This window comes from Lepisma saccharinum, chromosome 3 (genome assembly GCF_977018435.1).
Source record: "Lepisma saccharinum chromosome 3, izLepSacc3.1, whole genome shotgun sequence".
NCBI lineage: Eukaryota > Metazoa > Arthropoda > Insecta > Zygentoma > Lepismatidae > Lepisma > Lepisma saccharinum.
In genome coordinates, this window is record NC_139231.1 from 54,863,482 (window position 1) to 54,884,178 (window position 20,697).

At 38.6% G+C, this 20,697-nt stretch overlaps 1 pseudogene; it reads left to right on the forward strand.

The window, feature by feature from the left end:
• Window positions 1-17,493: 17,493 nt before the first annotated feature.
• LOC145985791 (proteasome subunit beta type-3 pseudogene) lies at window positions 17,494-18,329 on the forward strand (annotated as a pseudogene).
• Window positions 18,330-20,697: the final 2,368 nt, after the last annotated feature.

Genomic DNA, 20,697 nt, shown 5'->3' on the forward strand with positions numbered 1-20,697 from the left:
TAGAATTGTGTTATTTGAGTAAAAAAATAGGCATAAACTTGTAAATAATAAATTAAAAGTTGAAAAAATCTCTTTGTAAATACAAAATTTAATAAAAAATGTTGCCTGAATAGTACAAATAGTGTTATTTTGGTAAAAATTAACATAAAGTTGTAAAATAATAAGTTAAAAGTTGAAAAGTGAGTCCAAAATTTAATAAAAAATGTTGCCTGATTAGTACAAATAGTGTTATTTTGGTAAAAAATTAATATAAAGTTGTAAAATAATAAGTTAAACGTAGAAAAAATGTCTTTGTGAGTCCAAAATTTAATAAAAAATGTTGCTTGAATAGTACAAATAGTGTTATTTTGGTAAAAAATTAACTTAAAGTTGTAAAATAATAAGTTAAATGTTGAAAAAATGTCTTTGAGTCCAAAATTTAATAAAAGTGTTGCCTGAATAGTACAAATAGTGTTATTTTGGTAAAAAATTAACATAAAATTGTAAAATAATAAGTTAGAAAGTTGTAAAAATATCTTTGCGAGTCCAAAATTTAATAAAAAATGTTGCCTGAATAGTACAAATAGTGTTATTTTTGTAAAAATAAGGATAAGCTGTGAAAATGTTTGACATAAAGTCAAAGTTTGGTAAAAAATAAACTCAAAATTAAGTTAAATAGCACACAGTAACATACATTTACTACCTAAATCAATAATCAAAGGGTCCTAGGTTCGTTACCCCGTGATAAAAGCAAATGGTGAAAACTGTAGGCCCCGTCCCTAATAGCTCTCCCTTCTTCATAGTACAGATAAAAAAAACCTGCGCTAAAGCGTCCTGTGCCTTGAAGGCAAACCTGAGCGGAATATTAATTGGCGGCGGAAACCGGTTCTACAAGCGACGCATAGCTTCAGAGATTTGACCCTTGCTGCGCATTTCCAGACATCCTTTGTTGTCTGGTTGAATCCCTCCCCTGCCCTACAGTATTGCATAGCTTTCCCCTGTTCTTGCGTACTGGTTAACCTTGAAAAAACCGGTTCTGATTGGTCAATCGGGTTCTTTGTTTGTTCTGACGTTGTGACGTCATTTGACCTTGAAGGCACTTCCCCAAATTCCTTTCTCCTCTACCTGCGCGGAGTTCAGATTCTGATACAGTATTCTGTCTAGCGTCTGAGATCATCGTGTTTCATAACTTAATGAAATTATTGCATAGTACTAATTAATAATATTACATATCGCGGGTTCGAGTACCGGGACCGTCCCCAATCGTAATTGGACCTGTACCTACACCCATTACCACCGTTCATAGCGGTTCATAAACCATAAACTCTTATTTTCAATATTATAAACATTAATATTATCGATTTATACATTACATACTTTGCAGTAATGAATATAAAAACATATGCATAGCGTTTAGTACCTCTAATTACCTTCTATATACATATTTTTCATAAAATAAATAATTATATATTTATAAAAGTTATAATTAAGCAAATACATAAATGTAAAGTATTCTAAGTACGTGCAAATAAATTCTAAGTACATGCGAATTAGTTCTAAGTACGTGCAAATTAGTTATAAGTACATACAAATGAATTGCGAATATTAAATAGCGACCGAGCTTGGCGGGGTCCCCATCTACTGCCATAGTGTTTAGGGGTTTTACATTGTTTTACATTGTTTTGAAACAGGTTTCCAAATATGAGAAGCCTAACAGGCTTCTACTATCCGCGTCAAAAATATTGAGCCCTTGATTTAAGTGCTTGTAAAATTGTACTCCATGGGTGTAAAAAAGTCAAATATACGTACCTCATTGGAAAGCTAGAAGTATTTTCTTTGAGACTGTTTAAAGGAAGACAATTATTCTAAAGCTGCCTGTTCTCTATACAAACAAAATTGTTCTTAAATGTGTATTTTTCTTGTGTTTTTTTATAGATATATATATGAAATTTTTCGGTGTGTAACTTGTAAGCCTCTCGTAAAAATATGATTTTTTTTAATGACTCAAGCTTGTTTGTATGAAAACATTTCAGCCATATATAATGTTGCTATAATTTGTAGAACAGCCACAATTGATGCTTGATTGCAATGTTGCAATCTCTGTAATGGTCAGCCCAATGGTCATGCAATGCAAATCAAAATGATGGCCGTGTAATAACAATAAAATTTACATATCTCATCCTTGTACAGTGTCTCTCAAAAGTTTTAGGACAACGACATTTTAAAGTAGGCAACCCAATTTACACAAGGAGTTGGTGGGTTGCCTGTAGAGCCAGGCTCACTTTCAGGGTTGCCTAATACGCGAAAGAAATAAAAACAAATATTATTCCATAAAATTATAAAAACATCACTATTACATGGTAAATGACAAAATTCTGAAAGACAATAATAGCTTTTCAAGTAGTCTACAGAGAGTGAGAGGAAACAAAAGGTGACAAAGGAGAGGAGACAGAGAAAGCAAAAGGAATAGATGAAAAGTAGAGGTGAGAACAAAGAGAGGATAGACGAGGAGAGAAGAAGTATTGAGATGAAAGGGAAAAGATTCGAGGAGAGATGAGGAGAATGGAGCAAAGATGCGAAGAGAGGAGGAAAACGAGAGGAGAGGAGCGGAGAAGACGAGAGTAGGGTAGTGGAGAGTAGAGTAAAAGAGAGAGAAAGAGAAGAACGAACAGACGAATGCAGTGGAGTCGGAACTAAGACAGGAGAGGAGATAAGAGGAGTGGAGAAGAGAGGGGTGGAGAACAGATGCGAGAACTATAGGGAAGGTGATATGAGATAAAAGCAGAGGAGATGGAGGGGAGAGAAGAACAGAAGGAACTGGAGACGAGAGGAGAAAAGAGGTAGTTGCAGAAAATATCGTCTCTGCGTCAAGAATTGATGCACTGATCAAATTATCGACATGAAACATTCAATAACATTTTGAAATGAATTGGACAATGTATTAGATCGGTGCGATATGCCTTTTGGCTGAGTTCAGAGCAAAATAAAATCTTCCACGTTAGATCTTTGATTTTACCTGCGATGATATCACTAAAAATGAATGTAATTTTAATATTTATAAGAATTAAGCAATTTTTCTCCACTACTATGTTCGTTGGAATGGAGATTTTGTAATTTAATATTTCCCTTCCCCCACCGTTAATTCCGTTTCACACGGTGTGGACAATGAACACAATGGGATATGTCTAAAACCTACGAAAATTTTCTGTCACCGGAGTGGTTTAAACATAGGACCATCAGATTGACAATCCTTAACGATAACCATTACCCTACAAGCTATCGCTCCTGAAAGCAGGTAGGAAATTATTTCTCGAATATAAGTGCTATACTACAAGAAAGCAATTCAAAACTAAAGTAAAGGTTCAACTACATGTATACCCAACGACATTTACAATATTGGAGGGACAGAATATTTAAAAAATGTTGATTTACGGAAGGTAAAGGCGTGGTGTAATGGTTAGAGTTCTCGATTGGACTGCTAGCGGTTCCAGGTTCGATCATCCTCACGAGGTGTTCCTTTTTTCTTCAATTATCCTTCTGTTAATCAAGAGCATTGTGGCATTTATTTGTAATAGCAGTGCATAGTGGCTACATTGTTCTGCATCTGGAATTTATATATATATATATATATATAAAATTAATTGACACACGTTCAAAGGGATATTTTCATGTATAAGATCGTGAATTATGACACTCTAACGATAATTGAGTACTGCTTCAAAGACATTGACAAATATTACTGAAATAACTATTTATATTTGTGGCAATTCACGAAATACTAATTTTACCCATTTTCCCACTCGAGTTCAATACAAGGATACCTCCGCAAATATTGACTGAAAAGTTTTCATCATATGCAATTCTCCATTAAATGTTTTCACCTATTCGTACTACCTTCGTTTTCTTTGTTACAAACAAGTATTCTTTGCACATTACATGTAGGAGGAGTGTTGCATCTACATTTCACGTTGGTCAGCTCCTTATACCTGCTTTCAGGAGCGATAGCTTGTAGGGTAATGGTTATCGTTAAAGATTGTCAATCTGATGGTCCTATGTTTAAACCACTCCGGTGGCAGAAAATTTTCGTAGGTTTTAGACATATCCCATTGTGTTCATTGTCCACACCGTGTGAAACGGAATGAATCAGTTTGGAATTAACGATGGGGGAGGGGAAATATTAAATTACAAAATCTCCATTCCAACGAACATAGTAGTGGAGAAAAATTGCTTAATTCTTATAAATATTAAAATTACATTCATTTTTAGTGATATCATCGCAGGTAAAATCAAAGATCTAACGTGGAAGATTTTATTTTGCTCTGAACTCAGCCAAAAGGCATATCGCACCGATCTAATACATTGTCCAATTCATTTCAAAATGTTATTGAATGTTTCATGTCGATAATTTGATCAGTGCATCAATTCTTGACGCAGAGACGATATTTTCTGCAACTACCTCTTTTCTCCTCTCGTCTCCAGTTCCTTCTGTTCTTCTCTCCCCTCCATCTCCTCTGCTTTTATCTCATATCACCTTCCCTATAGTTCTCGCATCTTTTCTCCACCCCACTCTTCTCTACTCCTCTTATCTCCTCTCCTGTCTTAGATTTCCGACTCCACTGTACTTTTCATATCGTTCTTCTATTTTTCTCTCTTTTACTCTACTCTCCACTCCCCTCTTCTCGTCTCCTCCTCTCCTCTCCTCCTATTCACTCATCTCATATCTCCTCTTGCTCCATTTTCCTCATCTATCCTCGAATATTTTCCTTTATCCTCATTACTTCTTCTATCCACTTCTGTCGTATATTCTCTTCCCACATTTACTTTTCCTCTTCCCCTTTCTCTGTTCTCCTATCTTTTATCACCTTTCGTTTCCTCTCACCTCTTTCCTTTCTGTAGACTCATCAGCGATGAAATACTATAAAAACCTATTATTTTTTCTTTCAGAAAGAATTTGTCATTTGCGATGTAATAATGATATTTTTATAATTTTATACAATAATATTTATTTGTATTTCTTTCGCGTATTTCATAAATATCTATTGTGCATGTGGCAACCCTGAAATTGAGCCTAACTCTACAGGCAACCCACCAACTCCTTGTGTAAATTGGGTTTCCTAGTTTAAAATGTCGTTGTCCTAAAACTTTTGAGAGACACTGTACAGCCACCTAAATACCTGTTTACCTGCAATGTACGATGGGCGGAGCCTAAATCTAGGACGATGAGCGAAATTCAACAGCGACTTTTCAATAGGACGTTCTGATATCACCGGAGATTTAGGCAACCCTCATAACACATTGAAGGGATGCCGTTATTTCAGGATATAGGTGTTCCACTTTTATTGCTGTGAATATACAGTGATGCCAACTTATATGGACCAATGGGGCCCTAGCATTTGTCGTGTTTCTATTATCATTATTAGGCTATATTTGTTATCGTGATTTCTGGGGGAGTGCTTATTGAAATAAGTATATACATCTTAAAAAAAAGCTAGGATGCATTGTTTATGGACATTAATATCATAATTCGTGGAAGGGAAAATTTATGAGATTTTTGTGAACTTATAATTCGAATTTTTGAAGCACCCATTGTTTTTGAAACGTTGGCACCCCTGATCATGTAGAGTCTCTGCTTCAAACTTCATTTCATTATTCAAATATAAAATACTATGCACACATCTTGACCTAAGAACACACATATTTGTAAGATTGTGCCCCTCTATCTTTCTCTCTTGTTGTTAGGAACTCAATTGATTGATTTGATTGATTGATTTGTTGTTTTAAGTCCACTTTATGCACAGAAAGGCTAATTGGAACTGGACCTAAAGTTTAAAGTGGGATCCGAACCACTATCTGCCTCCACCGGGTATCGAACCTGGGACCCCTTGATTACAAGGCGACGACGGTTAGGAACTCAAGTTGTCCATTTTATGTACTAAGGTATGGTCGGAGTTAAAATATGTTAATGGCTCGAAATTATTACTTTTTTCTGTCAAAGTGGCATAAAAGGTTTATATAACCAGTTTGAGGTCGCGTGATGGGAATTTCCCCAGATAAATAACTGTACTAATGGAGATAAAAAAAAAGGTAAAGTGTTCCCCTGTGCATAGCACCACGCCATGAAGGCGTATAGGGGGTGTGGGGGTAACGCCCCACACTTTCTTGATCCGGTCGTGAGTGGGGGTGATGTGATCAGCATCACGCCCCTGACCGCCTTTACCCCCCAGGGTTTCCCCCAGGTACCCATGTTATTCGACGCTGGGTAGGCGCCGGGGCCGCTTCCACCGTTAGAAAAGTTCCCGGATTTGAACCGGCCGGGGATCGAACCCGGGACCTTGAGCATGGTAGTCAGACGCGTTACCGACTGAGCCACCGCGGCCACGTACTAATGGAGATATATCCATCTATTTATATCTATATCTACATCTCTCTCTCTCTCTCTCTCTCTCTCTCTCTCTCTGTGTGTGTGTGTGTGTATATATATATATATACACATATATATATATATATACAGGGTGTCCGGACTAGAGATATACACAAATATATGCTTATAAAGAAAGAACTATACATTTTATGTTCTTGGGTAAATGCTAACGAAAGGTTCAGTGTGAGCTGTGGTTAGCAGAGTAACACGTGTTACTGATTTGAAATCACTCTGCTAACCATAGCACACACTGCACCTTTCGTTGTGGAGTCGGCATGTTGACTGTCAGACGCACGCTGCTCGACTTGCCAGAGCGTGTCACATTAAACATTTATGCGCATGCGCGACCTATACGACTCAGTGCTGACTTTGAAATGGTGACGATCAAATCTCGGGGAGATTTTCTATCGATTGAGCATTTACCCAACAATATAAAATGTATAGTTCTTTCTTTATAAGCATATATTTTTGTATGCCTCTATCCCGGACAACTCCTGTATATATATATATATATATATATATATATATATTGTTTGTATTCAGGCCTGTATCATACTTGTCAATTTCTCTAACGTTCACTATATTAGGATATTCCTGTGATATTTCAGGCACGAAAAGTCATATTACATTTAGCGTTAAAGTATTATACTCTTATACTCAATAAAAATTTAGCCTTTCTGCATAGTATAAACATGCTACCAGGCGTTGATAAGTAATATGACGGCCGTCAGCACGCAGATAGCGATTGGCTCCTCGACTGAAAATTATTAAATTATATAGCAATTTATCCTGCCAAGTCTTATAAAAAATGTAAGAATCTTTCCGTTAGCCGCCGAATTATTCCATTAAGAACTTACAATATGTGAAATTTCACAACTGTGCGTGAATCTTTATTTCGAGTTCCCCAGAAGTTCTTCCCACTTCATGTTCATGTTCTTGAGATTGTAGGTCCAGTAGCGAATGTTGAACACAAGGAACGCCAGAGGGAAGATGCAGACTGACACCACGTCAAGCAATGCCTCTCGACGCAGGAGTTTTCTCAAGGCACCGACACCAATCCTGCATAGATGGATGAGGCGTCCCCTTCTGCTCTTCACAACAGTCAAATATCTCTGTAAAAAAAGGTAAAGTGTTCCCCTGTGCTTAGCACTACGCCATGAAGGCGTATAGGGGGTGTGGGGATAACGCCCCACACTTTCTTGATCCGGTCGTGAGTGGGGGTGATGTGATCAGCACTACGCCCCTGATCGCCTTTACCCCCCAGGTACCCATGTTATTCGACGCTGGGTGGGGACGCTGGGTGGGCGCCGGGGCCGCTTCCAACGTTAGAAAAGTTCCCGGATTTGAACCGGCCGGGGATCGAACCCGGGACCTTTAGCATGGTAGTCAGAAGCGTTACCGACTTTTTTTTTATTTTTGTTTATTTTTTATAAAGGAAATTCCCCTCTACACGGAGGTATCCCCCACCATTCAATCTTTTTCTCACTTTTACACTTTTTCAATTCTTACATTTTTTTGTTTCTTATCAACTGGACAAACACAAATACCCATGCCTTACCCGGGACTCGAACCCAGACCCCCTGGCGTTGTAGCGCGCTCTGCTAACCACTTCGCCACGGAGGTCGACAGTGAGCCACCGCGGCCACTCTGTAAATATCTCTGTAAAGAGAGAAATTCAAATACTAAAAAAATAATATTCACCAGTTTTGGTTAAAAACACCAAAAATTACTCCTAAGTCACTAATTATAATTTCTCGGTATGTAATTGTTTATATGATTGTAGTGCTTACAACTCTTTGCAATTGTCGGTGTTCATTTAATGAACATTGATTTCTATATTAACACACAGATATTTGTAAGAAGGTAAAACCAACTCTATATTATTATCCTGCTCGTAAAGACACAAGTACAGGGTCAACAACGTTATTAATACGTGGTCTGTTCAAAAAAAGACCGGACTTTGTCACAGCGCGCGAACCATTGTTCCTAGCGAGTTCCGGCAGGTGGCATTCTCTTCAGAAACACACTGTTGCTGGCTGCATGCGCATCACTCTACGCTTACCAGTAGCCCGGTTAGAGTCACAGAAGTAAACATGTGCAGTAACCTCTCGTCGCATTCGCTTCCCAGAAGTGAAAATTAAGGACCAGACGGCACAGCGTATTTGTGTGAAATTTGCTTTAAACTAGGGAAATCTTTAAGTGAAACTTGGCAAATGCTTCAGCAAGCCTTTGGAAAGGACTGTATGAGCCGATTGCAGTTCCATGAGTGGTTTCAGCGTTTCAAAGAGGGCGGAACATCGATCGAGAAAGATTCAAGATTGGGACGAGCTTCGACGTCAACAAACGGTGAACACATCGATGCTGTTCACTCCATTATTCGGGCAAATCGTCGTTTGACTGTCAGAGAGGTTGCTGAGGAAGTCGATATCAGGATCGGGTAATGTCACAGATTTTGAGGAATGCTATGCGCAGAAAAAGGCCTAGCTGTGGAAATACAAGAGTTTGGTGTTGCACCATGCCAACGCACCAAGTCACACATCACTGCTTGGCGGCCACTTCTTGACTGCTCATGTTACAACCGTTGTGCTCTGCCCACCTTACTTTCCAGACTCCGGCGGACTTCTTTCTGTTTCCCTAGTTGAAAACAAACTTGAAAGGACGTCATTTTGCAAGTGTAGACGAAATTCAGCAGAACGCGACAACACAGATGAGAGCTATCCTCAAAATCCCATTCCAGGAGGCGTCCGAAGAGTGGCAGAAACGATGGGAGCACTGCATTGCAAGCGTGGGGGAGTACTTTGAAGGGGATAAGTACGTGTAATGTTGTAATTGCGCTAATAAAGTTTGCATTGCAGAAGTTCGGTCTTTTTTTGAACAGCCCACGTAAGTTGTGTTTTATACAGCGTATATTGATGTACTTGTAAGTTGGATCGTGTCTTCTGCAAATATACACTACCGACAAAAAGTTTAAGACCACCAAGAAAAAGTGCCAAAAAATAGTAGAAATGAATGTATTTTGTAATTAATGTACAAGAAACAGATGTAAGAATCAGCTTGGCAACGTACAAACATAGGTACATCCACTATACATACTAATGTCACCTCATATTTTGCTTTCATCAATATGTCCGCCATGGGCCTTAATGACAGCAGCGCAAACACGTGGCATGCGCTTCAATAGTTTTTCCAGATAGGATGGTTGAATGTTACGCCAGGCATCGTTGATGAATTCCCATAGCTGTTGAGTGTTGCTGGGTAACTTCTTTCTGATGTCCCTATCGATTTGGTCTCATAGCAGTTCAATTGGTTAAAGATCAGCAGACTGTGGTGGCCACGTCATGAGAACTAATGCCCCTTCTGTTGCCTTGCGTTCCAAATACCGCGTGCACAATTTGGATGTACGTTTGGGATCATTATCTTGTTGAAAAATAAACCCACTACCAACAAGATGACGACCAGAGGGAATGGCATGGTGCACCAATATCTGATGATAGATACCCTTCTTTTACCAATGTTCCCTGAATTTTATGAAGGTCCCCCATCTAGTTTCCGGAAAACATTCCCACACCATTACACTTCCACCCCCATGTTTCACTGTGGGAACAAGACACTCTTCTTTCATTCTCTGGCCGACCTTTCGACGCACAAAGGTTTGCCTTATGCTGCCAAATAATTCATATTTGGATTCGTCCAGAGTACCCGTTTCCAGTTATCCACAGTCCAACCTTGGTGCATTTTAGCCCAGGCCAATCGTTTCGTCTTGTTCACACGTTGTAACAATGGCCTTATAGCAGCTACTCTGCCCTGCAGCCCTTCTTCACACATCCTATTATTCTTCACCGTTCACAAAGACACAGGCGTCACTCTACTGTTATTCAGGGAAGCAGCGATGACTGGTGCTGTTAGGCGCCTGTTCCGTTTGCTAGTTACCGTAATATATCTATCGTCAGCTGCAGACGTTACACGAGCTCTTCCACTACGTGCACGGTCAGCATGACTGTTGGTTTTACGGTATCTGTCCAATGCACAAAGAACACCAGCCTTGGAAATATTCAGTTTTCTTGCAATTTCGCATTCCGAATAACCTTCATTTTTCAGTGCACATATCACAGCATGCTTTTCAACCAAAATTGCCTGTTCCCCACGATGACGGGCCATTTCACACAGCTCCACTTACCTTGCACACCTCACACACAATAATGGGCTCGCAATGTCGCCTGCATGAACAGCAACTGACCCTGAGCCACTGATAAGGATGCGCATGAGGCTGGCTACCGTACTGACCGGTTTCAAGCACACAGCTACGTACAATGAGAGCTGTGCTACAATTGGATCCAGAAGAGTGTAGACATACGACAATATTAAAGTTATTTTTTCTATTTTTAAAATACAACTTCTTATGTAATTTTTCACAAGCATAGCCTGCTGGTTAATTCTTTTTTTTGGTGAAGGCTCTTCACAGCTTCCTTTTGGTGGGGTCCCAGTTGCCCATAGGTTAATCCGGCCCTGACGTGGAAGTGAGGTTGACAATTGGATGTACTACGTGAAGGGTCACCCCTTACACCCCAAGTTCTTTCGAAATGAATAGTTCGGTGACTAAAGCAAAAAATGTTACATTTTTTATTAAGGTCAAAAGAGTTGGTAAGTTACCATCAAGTGAGTGAAGTGGAACATGCATTTCCTCATTTTGGAAGAATGGGTAATTCATCTTTATGCATGCGAGGTTCAACTGAAAATTGCTGATAAACTAGTAGATTTCATGAAGACCATTTAAGGTCATGCAAGTGTTATTTTGTTATTTTTCTTTTCATTGTTGATGATTTCAGTGTAAAATGGCCACGTGCTCTATCTTAAATTTTCTCAAGAAGTACATTATATTCTCTGCAAGAAACGTCTTCGGAAGCACAGAACATACGGTATCTCCATCATCATTAAAAACGTTACGATGTAATAATATCAATGAAAAATATATTTTAAAACATTTTTATACTGGTAGTTATTCGAAATTAGTCATCGACTTGCTTCTTGGCTTCATGTATACACACTTCTATCTGGTGGCCCTATGACTCATTTCACCAGTGGCACTGTAGAACTTACAAGAGTTTGTCGATGTAATTCTTCATCGGCAGAAAGTCATCGAAATATTCCGTGACATAAATTTATGAGCTCCAATAGGAAAGAAGTACTGTACTTGGATTGATGGAAGGTGTTTTCCTGGGACGTCTTTTCCCCTGAAGTCAACAAAAATAGTCGAGATGGCATATTTTAATGTTATTTAGCAATAGCAACATATGTCTGATGGTAGACAGAAAGGCGTGCTCTGCGGAAAATAAATCAACACTTGATGGGAGGTCATTGCATTAAGTGGGAAGTCAGTGGAAGAGAGATCCTTTTTGTTATTTTTTAAGTGGTACTTGACATTTTGTTAAATTATTGTATGTTTGCTTTCGACAACAGTAATCAAACTAGGATTTACCAAGCTAAACGTTGTTCAATCACAAAAATAATAATTGGTAAAATCCTTCTAATATGTGATTTATTTTCATATCCCAGGAGTGAATTAATATTCTTGTTTTCTCATTGAATGTGCACCGCGATATAAGTGATTATGTATCAGTGCTGTATTTAGCTCAGCACTATGATAGTACTAATTAATAAAAAAATTGCATGTCACTATATGGGATGCACCCCTTTGGCTACTTCAGCTGCAACTGTGTGCAAAATCCCAGCTTGGAAGTCTCCATTCATAGTGTTCAGTATAGAGATGCTGTCTTCAAGGCCAGAAATTGGTCAAGTGCGTTGGATATGATAGCGTTGAGAAGTTTGAACATGGTCATATGATCAGAGAAATGTCAACAAAGTATAGCATAAGCAGTGAAGTGTTCGATATGTACTAACCTAAGATCGTTAGTCAATAAATGCATTACGAGAAGTTAGTGTTTAATACAAATAAACCTTGTGAATGACTGTGCTGAGAGAGGAAGAGTGAAAGGAGACAGAAAGAAGACAAAAAGGGAAAGACGAAAATAGACAAAGAGGAGAACGAGGAAGAAAGGAGGCAATGGAAGAGCAAAACAGGAAATATATAACCACAGAAAAAAGTAGAAGAATGAGAATGATGAGGCAGAGAGAGAGAGAGAGAGAGAGAGAGAGAGAGAGAGAGAGAGAGAGAGAGAGTAGTCAGATCGAGAAAAAGAATCAGGAAAGGCGAAAGAGTAAAATATGAGAAAGACAAAGAAAAGTGGAAAAGAGGGAAAGAAAGTGAGAAATTCATGAGAACAGAAAGAGGCAAACAGGCAGGCAGATATGGAAAAAGAAACGGAGAAGGAGTAAAATACAAGAAATAAAGTTAAATAAAGTATGGTAAAGTGCACCACGCCATGAAGACGTGTAGGGGACGTGGAGTTACGACCCCACATTTCCTTCATCACGGCCAAAGGTGGGTGTGATGTGATCAGCACCACGACCCTGGTCGCCATTACTTCCCAGAGTTTCCTCCAGGTACTCACTTTATACGACGCTGGGTGGGCGCGGAGCTGCTTGAACAGGTGGTTTTCCCCGCCGGGGATCGAACCCGGGTCTCTGGCATGGTAGCCAGAAGCTCTAACGACTGAGCTACCTCGGCTCAAAGATAAATAGACGAGAAAAATGGAGGGAGGGAGAGAGAGAGAGAGAGAGAGAGAGAAAGAGAGAGAGAGAGAGAGACCATCAGAAAGGGAGCGACAATCACGCGCATTGAGTCAGTGTTCCCGCCTGATCGCGTCATCAGTCGTGGCACGAACAAACCTTGGCCACCTCGTTCTCCAGATTTATCACCTTGTGATTTCTTCTTGTGGCGAGCTCTAAAGGGACAGGTGTATAGCAACAACCCTCACATACTCGAAGAACTCCAGAACAACATCATCACAGATATCCAGGCCATCCGGCAGGATGTCCTCGCCCGTGCTTTTCAGAACATGTGGTATCGTCTGCACACGTGCCTCGAGGTCAACGGAGGACATTCCCAGCACCTCCTCTAGGTAGGTTGTTGTCACACTGTACTGTATTTACAGAAGAGATGTTTCATTCATTTACGTTCATGTCAAGTGTCTAAACTGTTTGGCACCGATACTGCTCTGTTCTCTACCACGCTCTTCTCTTCGGTGTACCAGGGTTGCCTACATGCAAGGAGCACATTTTCCACAGGGCTTCTTTTAACAGACTCACCCAGTATTATTAATTGACAAAATTCTTTCCAGTTAAGAATTGAGGTCCCGGGTTCGATACCCGGTGGAGGCACATAGTGGTTCGGATTCCACTTTAAACTGTAGGTCCAGTCCCGATTAGCCTTACTGTGCATAAAGTGGATTTAAACCCTAAATCAACCAACCAGTTAAGAATTGTGCAGTATGTAGTTCTATAAAAATAAGCCACACTGTTATTATTAAATTTTATATACTTCAACGACGACTTTAATCATGTCGAATTTTCTATGATCCAACTGTGACCGATAAGGCACTGACCAGTCTCAACATGGATCTGTGTTACTTTTAAAAATTAGTTAAAAAGACACAGGAAATGTGAGAAGTTGTAGGTCCCAAGGCAAGAAGAAAAAAAATGTGTTCGCAATTAGGGCACAGCCCTTAGACGTTCTTCCTGTTCAGGCAGCAAGTGTTTGGAATTAGGACTGCTCGTAATTAGGACTGGTCGAAATTAGAACTGGTCGCAATTAGGACGACACCGGGGAATCAACGCTTACTTTTCCTCAAACTGCTTTCTTGTTTAAAAGGTAACAAAATTGCCTTCGTCCCGATGGTAGGAGACGGACCAGATTTGTCGGAGGTACAAATACCGGGTTTCGACTCTTTCGAAAGACAGTTGCGTAGACACAGATGGACAGATGCCTACAGATGGATACATAAAGATCCGCAGAGAATGAGCACTGCTTCTAGGGACTCCTGCCTGATAAACGGGAGCTGGTTAGCACGATGGCAAATAGTGTGCTCGTAAAAATAATATACGGCATTTGGTGAGCTTATAGATCACACACCCCTGCAAAACAATTTCACACCGTTTCCGTATAACTAATAACAGGCCTCATTACAGGCAAATGTCTGAATATTCTAATATTTATTCACTGTGTCCGTAATATTATACGGTTGTGAAACTCGGTCTCTTACTTTAAAATAATAGCATAAATTGACATTCTGCCTTTGAGTTGATTCTTCCAGGCCTAAAGTCAGGATACCGTTCTTGTAAGGTAAGTCGTTACTAAAATCACATTTGCGTTTCGGCATGGTTCAGATCGCTGATTCACAGAACTTGACTTCTCCACTGACCTAACAACTAAGAGAACAGCAGTTAAAAACTATTGTTTATTTCTGAATTTCGATGTCGTGAAACTCAAATCAAAGAAAGCCGTGGCGTATCGCATATTCTTACCTATTGTTAGAAACTTGCTGATCACCATGAGTGCGGTAGATATCACAAATGCTTTAAAAACAAAATCTTTCGCGACGAGCGGCGACAACAGAAGAGATGCAAAAGTCCAACATTTCTTTCTTTGTTGGAAGAAAAATTTCTTGGCTTTGTGCTTGCAACTGAGAGTGTCGTATTTCTTTACTTTGAAATTGAAGACGGATATAATATTAACAATTATTATTAAATAACACAAAGAGAGCATTTCCAAATTTTACTAAAAATCTGCCCGGACAATTTTTAGGACTCGAAAAAGAGGATTAGCCCAGGTAAAACAGGACGTCTGGTAACCCTAAACGTCTTGTATCGCTGCATCGGTTACAGCGAGTCCACATGTTTCTCACTCAGGGTGCACTCCCCTAACCATAATAGTGGAGTCGCCTGTCGCTACGTCACTGCACTTCCGTTGGGGATCATCTGAGCGGTGAGCTGTAGTTTAGTACCAGTGGGGGGTTGAATTGAAATACTTATAATATTCTGATTCAATACGATAACCACATTTTGCATGGAGCCTCCAGGTGATGCGATAATTAAATCAAGTTGGGGATGCATTGATTATGTAACCGCGATGTGCTTCATGCGTACTAATGAGAACATTGGTTTATTGCTTATAGATTTTTAACAGTTGGCTAAAGAGGATAAGGGTCATAAGGGTTATTCCATGCCATATCATCACAAAAATGAAGTTTTCAACCCGACCTTCTTAGATTTTCATCAAATTTGATAGCATGGTAGAGGACACGAAGTAACTTTCAAATGTAAAATTTTAGCCTTCAATAACACACTGTGTTCGTACAGCAGGGTTGCCAACTTCATAAAAAATGTCAAATTTATGCTTACAAGGTCAACAAAAAAACCCATAACTTTCATCTTGGGCTTATTTTAAAGCTAAGGGAGCATGGTTTTCGTAAAAAAAAGTACCTTCATATGAAAACATAGAAATTTTCACTTCAAGGTCACATGATATGACCTTTGACCTTGAATATCTAAAAAAAAGTATCTTAAATTTTAGTGGGAATATGGTATGTTGTAGAGTTAAATGTAATCTTTACCCAGTATTTGGTGTAAGTTTCATTTTGGGATGGCTTTGGGATCAGGAATAATAAAATCTGACAGTAGTATATGCTACCTTACAGTCTAGTAATGTCGTATTGTGAAGAAATTGCAACAGAAATGAAAACAACTGCTTCTAAAGCAAAATGTGTGAAGAGTCAGATTTTGAAGAGTTTACCACTCTCTGGCGTGTAGGATCGCCGCCATCTTGAAAAAATGGTTCACCTTGAAAATTAAATAAAACAATATCTCGAAAACGGTGAAATGCACACAAAAAAGTGAAGATAAGCAAAATGTTAGAGCAGAAAATTTGCTAAATTATCGTTTTTGTTTGATAGAGCTATCTTGAATCCTAATTGGATTATTAAGCTCCAATTATTTACTTAATTTTTAGAATTGGCGTAAACGTTGGTTTCTGACACAAATAACAGCAAATATGGACTACTTAATCCTGATCCCAAAGCCATCCCAAATTTAAACTTACACCAAATACTGGGTAGAGATTACATTTAACTCTACAACATACCATATTCCCACTAAAATTGAAGATACGCTTTTTTTTAGATATTCAAGGTCAAAGGTCACATCATGTGATCTTGAAGTGAAAATTTCTATATTTTGATATGAAGGTATTTTTTTTATGAAAACTATGCTCCCTTAGCTTTAAAATAAGCCCAAGATGAAAGTTATACCATAATTTGAAGAAAAGTTATGATTTTTTTTGTTGACGTTGTAAGCAAAAATTTGACTTTTTTGTGAAGCTTGCAACCTTGCTGTACGAACATCGTGTATCACCGAAGGTTGTAATTTTACACATTAAAATTATTCCATATCCTCTACCATCCTCCCAAATTTCAAGAAAATGTGAGATGATCGGGTTTGGAGCTGTGATGATTTGGCATGGAATGACCCACCCATAAATTACCTAGGTATACCACAAATAATGATTTCGTTACACATTATTTCATTCTTGAGGACTTTTCGATGGTGTAGTGGTAACGTCGTCCGTTCGTAATGAAGAGGTCCCGGGTTGGATACGCGGTGGAGATAAGAAATTTCTATAGCGCACACCCCTAATTTTATTACACAATCGAACCAAGTACTTAGTGAGCAAGGAATAATTTATAGAATTAATTCAAGTTGTAAGCTGGGAAGATTAAAAAAAGTCTGTCTGAGGAATACGCCGAATACTTAAAACGACATTAGGTAATGACTATCACGTGTTTTTTACCTTTTTGAGAAGAGCTGATCTCTTACACTGTCTGTGAGCAAGCTTTTTAGTGTTTTCTGACTTTTTAACGTGTTGTGTTTGTCTTGTGCAGATCCCTTTACGTCCTTGCACTTATAATTTTTCCCAAGGGGCTTTTTACACCCCTTGTTTTAACCTTCTATGTCAGAATTTTAGGTAAGGGGACATTTCCCCGCATACATTGAAGGGCGCAAAATAGCCCAAAAGTGCCGACGCACCCAAAACTTTTAATTAATTCATTCATTCAAGTCATAAGCAAGCTAACAAAGAAATTTAAATAATGCTGTCACAATGATTTCAAATCGCTTAGCAACAAATGGAATGATTATGTAGAAAAAGACAGAACAGCTTACATCGTTATGGATCCGTTTCTTATCAATGGAGGGGCAGTAGTGGCAATGACAGGAAAAGATTGTGTTGCTATTGCCTCAGACAGACGATTTGGACAATACCAGCAGACAATTTCTGATAGGTGCCAGAAAATTTTTAAAATTCGACCTCACATATATCTTGGTATAACTGGTCTTCAAACCGATGCTCTGACAGTGTACGAGACTTCAAAATTTAGGGCTAACGTTTATGAGATGAAGGAACGCAGAAATATTACTCCTGAAGTCTACACATCCTTGCTATCAAACTTACTCTATGGAAGAAGATTCGCTCCATACTATGTAAATCCAGTGGTTGTAGGACTTTCGCCCAAGGATTGTGAGCCATATGTTTGTTCTCTGGATTCCATTGGCTACACGAACGTCACAAAAGAGTTTGCAGTTGCTGGGACTTGCATTAATCAACTATTTGGTGTATGTGAAGCATACTTTAAACCTAAACTTTGCCCACATGAGTTATCCAAAACCATTTCTCAAGTACTCCTAAAGGCTTGCGACCGTGATGCACTGTCTGGCTGGGGAGCCATTGTACATATAATCGAAAAGCATCAAGTAACTACAAGAATTATGAAAGCAAGAATGGACTAATCACTTTTTCGAAACGGCGCAATTGAAAGGAAATATTTGTACTTGCTGCTTATGTGGAGTCAAAAATTAAGGATTTGGTGATCTCCTACAATTCGAAAATTGAAAACTTCTAATGGTGAAGAAAATTATTTGCTGACTATGAATATATACATAATGTATTTGCTACCCATTTTTTGCTTATAATAAATGCTGAAATTCATACATTTTAAATAGGTTTATTTGACTTGGCTGTAAATAATAAAGTAATGAATATACAAGGAACAACTGAAAGTAAATTAAGATTGGGCTAGGAAATGCGAAGTGATTGGTATTTGCATTTACATTGTGTTACTTAAAAAAAAATATTACAATCACAGATTACGATAGGTGAATTAAACAATCCACTTTAAAAAAAACCTGTAGGTCCAGTCACGACTAACCTATCTGTGTCTGAAATGAACTTAAACAAGTTTCTCTCAGCCGACGAAATTCTATGTTTGCATCTGTAGTGATTTTTTTAGCAATGTGAGAAAATACATACAATAATTTTGTTCTAATCGCCAACACTTATTTATATTATACGGTGACATGTATTATATTATACGTCCTACTTTGGTTCTGCCGTTGAAATTGTATATTTCCATGGCATTTTGAAATTCAGTATAAAATAAAAGTAAAGTGCTCCCCTGTGCTATGCACCATGCCATGAAGGCGTATAGGGGGTGAGGAGTTAGGACCCTACACTTTCTTCATCACGGCCGAAGGTGGGGGTGATGTGATCAAGACCATGCTCCTGACTGCCTTTACCCCGCGGAGTTTCCTCCAGGTACCCACTTTCTACGACTCTGGGTGGATGCCGGAGCGGCTTGAACAGGTGGGAAAATCTCGGTTCTCCCCCTAATGACTGAGTTACAGTGGCTCTGAAATTCATTATAAAGACGCTAAAGTAGTTTTTTAAAAAGGTCGAAATTTAATTGTAATTTGCCACATTGGTGTTCCTTGTCGTAAACTCGGATATGTAGTGTGAGGGAATCCGTTTTTATATGGAAAGAGAAAAAAAATATTTGCAGTAATAAAAAAGTAAACCTGCCTTGGGAAAAGTAGTTGGTCCTATCTTGGTGATACCAAACCTGGGGTTGGGAGTAATTTGATTATCGAAAATGAAATTCTTCTATCCCATATCAGGTATCACCATATTTTGTTATCTTGAACTCAGACAAAACGCTGGTATTTTAATAGAAAACAGACCCAAAGATAAAACATTAAGAAGAGATAAAAACCCACTTTTGTGAGGAATCTCACAGAGACACCATTCAGTATTATCTTCCTTGGAGTTAAGATATTGCAGATATTGGGGGAAATATACAAAAAAAATGCGTTTTCTAAAGGACGGGAATAAAAAAGCAGAGTTAAGGGAATTTATATTAAGCAAATATAATAAAGATAAGTTAATTTATGCTTAAAATTTGCCAATCTTTCTTGGGTATAAAGTTCATAAACAGAATATTCAATGCTTTTTATCTTATAACCCATGTTCGACAGATCAAAGCTGAATGGTTAGTGCTGTTAAGTTAATGGTGTGGCGTGCTGTGTGGAACACGATTGGTTAGTCAATTTTTTATCAAAGGAACCTTAAATGCTTAGGGCTACTTGGATTTGTTAAATAAACAGGTTTTCTCATCCTTGCTTATGGAAGAATGTACTTTTTACAGGTTTTTTTTCAATAGGGAGGAACACCAGAACACTATGGGAACATTGTGAAGCAGTTTCTGTCCAAAGTTAGTTATCAGATGACAAGGGTCGCATATTCTGTTTATGAACTTCCTTATGAACATAAACAATAGCCTTGTCACTGTCAAGGACTTTTAATTCAATGGAAGCGTCACACTGTAAATTGTTTGCGACAACCATTCATAATGCACAGCTCTTCATGGATGTATCCGATTAAAATCGTGTGCAATGGCATGCGAAATTCTCTCCCTAGACATCACTTTGATCTAGATGCATTACCGATGCGCTAAACAAATTTGAAGGCATTTTTCTAACACCTCGAAAAGGAGCAAATTGGTACAAGAATTCAGTCATAACTTTTTACTGGTTAAAGATACGTCGAAAAAACCTTCACCATTGCATTTCTCGTGAAATTCTAGCCTGATTTGATATATCATATCACCCCCTTCCCATTTAAAATTCTGAAGTCGAATTCAAGATGGCCGCCGTCAATGTGGTTCCCCCTTGGCCTGATAACGACTGGTCACCACCATTTCCATGTTGCGCTGCAGTGGCCTTGTACCGGGGATGTTAAGTGACTTTTTGAGCCACCCTGTACTTGGGATTATGCTCCAAACATACAAGTTCAGATCAGACAGTAGTATTGAAGTCTGGTAAATAAGATTTTTTAGTAACTAAAATTGCTCTGTGACTCTCTCATTCTTCACATCATAAACAAAAGTTTTCTCTGCAATAAGAATAACACTACATATAGTGTTGTCAGGCAGAGGCTCATGGAATTCACATACAATTTTGATATTTGTTCTATCATTGACTACTACTTGTTTTCTTTTTGACGTGTTGATGACAAA